This window comes from Onthophagus taurus, chromosome 2 (assembly GCF_036711975.1).
Source record: "Onthophagus taurus isolate NC chromosome 2, IU_Otau_3.0, whole genome shotgun sequence".
NCBI classification, from domain to species: domain Eukaryota; kingdom Metazoa; phylum Arthropoda; class Insecta; order Coleoptera; family Scarabaeidae; genus Onthophagus; species Onthophagus taurus.
Window position 1 is genome coordinate 26,563,880 of NC_091967.1, and position 3,442 is coordinate 26,567,321.

Sequence of the window (3,442 nt, forward strand, 5' to 3'; positions counted from 1 at the left end):
ATAACGTTATTTTGCGACAAAATTAAATTTTTTTGATAATAAAACTCCGTTTTATGAAATGTAAAGATGAATTCGAGTTTACCATTTCCATTTTTAACATGTGATTTTTCAGGAAAAGGTTTTAAAAATTTAAAATAATTTTAATATGTAGTGTCGACTGTACTTCGGAATTAACTCAATATTTAAGATGTTTAAAGTACTTAATTTTAATATTGTTATGTTCATTATTTATCATTGGACATAGTCTCTGAGGATGCCATTATAGGCGAAACTAGTCAGATTTAAAATGTAGTCAATCTAAAATTATTATTACAAGTTATTTACTACTAATTGTAAGATTAAGAATGTGTTTAAAATTTTTATTTCTGAAGTTAAATGACATTTTCAAGGTGGGATTTCTCTACGATAAAATACATAATCTTCTTTATATATGTATATCCTAAAAATATTACAATATTCTAAAAATTGAATTTTTAACATATTTTTCAATGTACTCGAAAAAAATTGTTTCCACAAAATTTCGAAATGTCACAAAAAGCAGAACTAACAAGAACTAATATTTCTCTAACGAACGACAACACACACAAACACAATTTTCGTAAAAGAATTACAAACATAAAATTTAACCAACAGGAACTAAAAATTCTAAATAAAGGAACAAAATATATATGCTCTACCAACGAAACCAAACCAAAGAAGAATTGCCATAGAACTGGAAACATTGACAAAAACAATACCTAATAATGACAATTTACAAAGGGAACTACAACATATACTAATAGATTCAACTAATAGATAAGATTCAAAGGGTACGAGAGGAAGAAAAGAGAAGAAGAAGGAGGAAAGAATCAAACAACAATAGAAACCGATGAACAACATTAAAAGGAAGATCAAGAAACAAAATTTAACAATTACAAAAGCAGACAAAAATGCAGGTATAGTGATCATGCATAAAGAAGAATACATAGGAAAAACAGAAACTTTCTTGAATGACAACAATATCAAAATAACATCAAAGAACCCTTTAACAACTTTTCATAAACAAGTCAAAAAAGGTATAAAAGATTCTGAAGATACAATCTTAAAACCGAAGAATCACATCATGACTACACACGAAAACTAGCAACTGTCAGGGCATACATTGACAGAATTTACAATACAAAACTAAAAAAGACGAAATTAAGAAGGAAATAGCAATAATTAAACAGATATGTAAAAGTAACGGATATCATCCCGAAATTATTGACTGAATTATAGATAAACAAAAAAAACAAAAAAACACGCAGCAATATAACAACATTAACCTGAAACATGCCAAGCCACTTACATAGGCGAGACAGGAAGATTGTTGAAGACAAGAATTAGAGAACACAAAAACCAGAGTAAATCAAATTTCGGCAGACATTTAATTTTTAATCAAGACAAACTCCATTATACACCACAAAAACAAAGGGACTTTAATGGAAAGTCTCGAAATTATGAGATAAACAAATTCAAATTTAACAATCCCAACAGGGTTTGTCTCAATGATCAAATAGCAACAACTACTAGACCATTATACATAGATATATTTAAATAAATAGAAATAATTGTACTTAGTGATAATATTATTTATTCGATCTTTACCGGTTTCGGCTCACATTAAAGAGCCATCCTCAGCAGATATCTCCTTAAAATATTACAATAAAATTAACAATCAGCAGAGTGGAGGTTGTGGTTATATATTATAGATATATGTTTTTACAAACTCCTTATGCCCCTCCTAGAAAACGCCCAGATGAACGAGGTTTCATACCACAGTTACAGTATGATAATAAATTAAAGTGGTTATTCTGTTGTTTATAAATCGCTCAATATTCAAAACGATCGCGTTGACAATCACATCAACGAGTTCTTCGCGGTTTTCTTCTCATCTAACTAGTTGTTCGTCACTGCCTATTTAAATCCTACCTTTCAAATCGTCAAATCCATTATAAGCCATCGAATCCATTATATAAATCCATCATAATAATTAATAATTTCTTTAACACTGCTTCGTTGGTCTGCATGACTGTCTAGGATATTTTCTTCTATTTAACAACCTCTCGATGGCTTCCTGGCGACTGATCGTGGCAACGTTTAGACTCAAGAATCTGGACTCTAAAGGCGGCTCTGATCTAAATTCTAGATTTGCTTCTAGACAATTGCTGAGAGTACTGTTAAAACATTACATCCAGAGAAGTCTCACGAAAGATACGAGCAACAGTATGCTAAATTTAATTCCTGGTGCGAAATGTGCTGATTGCATATTTCGAAATTCAGGGAAAAAAATATAAGTCCTCATCATTGTGGACATTGTATTCCATGTTAAAAACGTGTTTAAACATCCATAAAGATGTGGATATAACCAAATATAAAAAACTTCAATTCCTCTTAAAAAAATTATCAAAAAGTTACGTACCCAAAAAATCTAAAATTTTAGAATATGACGATATCATTAAATTTATAAAGGAAGCTAATAATAAAGTGTATTTAGCTATAAAAGTATGTACATCTTTCTTTCTATTGATTTTGGTGGCTAATTTACTAAGTTATTTTAAAGAGAAGAGTTATTAAATATATGTGTGGATGATCTTCATTATAAATCAGATTGTATAACAGTGAATATACCTAAAATAAAAAATGATGTCCCTAGAATGTTTGTCATAACGGACAAAAATTGGATAATAAACGGTTCTTTTTAACATACCGTAATGGACATGGCATTAACAGCCCTATTGGTATTAATACCATAGGAAATGTTCCTAGAAAAATTGCCAAATTTCTTCACTTACCGGATCCTCAACTTTATACTGGACATTGTTTTAGAAGATCTAGTGCTACACACATAGCAAACAGTGGTGGTGACCTTTTGACCATAAAACGTTTAGGTTTTAGTTGCGGAAGGATATGTTGATTCTTCATTAAAAAATAAAATTGATGTTGCAAATATCTTAAACACAAATCCAGCAACAAATGATAATATCACTATCAAAGGTAGTAAAAATATTGAACAAAATGTATCCACCGCACATGGTATTGTTATTGAGGCTAAAGACAGTTCAACGGTAAACATTAAAGTTTACAATAATTGTTCATTTGCATCGAGCAGTTAGTAAGATTGTTTTTTATTTGTTTTTGTTGTATTTTGTGTTCAATAAATGAATTTGTTCAGCTATTTCCAATTTTATTATACCTTAAATTTAACTTATACATTCGTAATTGAACAACACTTACTTCCTGAATTTATTAATAATTTTCAATTTTACTAGGTATAAATTCTAATTTAAATTGTCACATTGACAACTAGAAAAATTAATGACCCAATGTCACCAACTTGAACTGTTTCCATAAAATGTTACTACAGTCTCATTACAGCATCGGATGCTGTAAAGAGTCTCATTACAGCACCCATTAATGAATA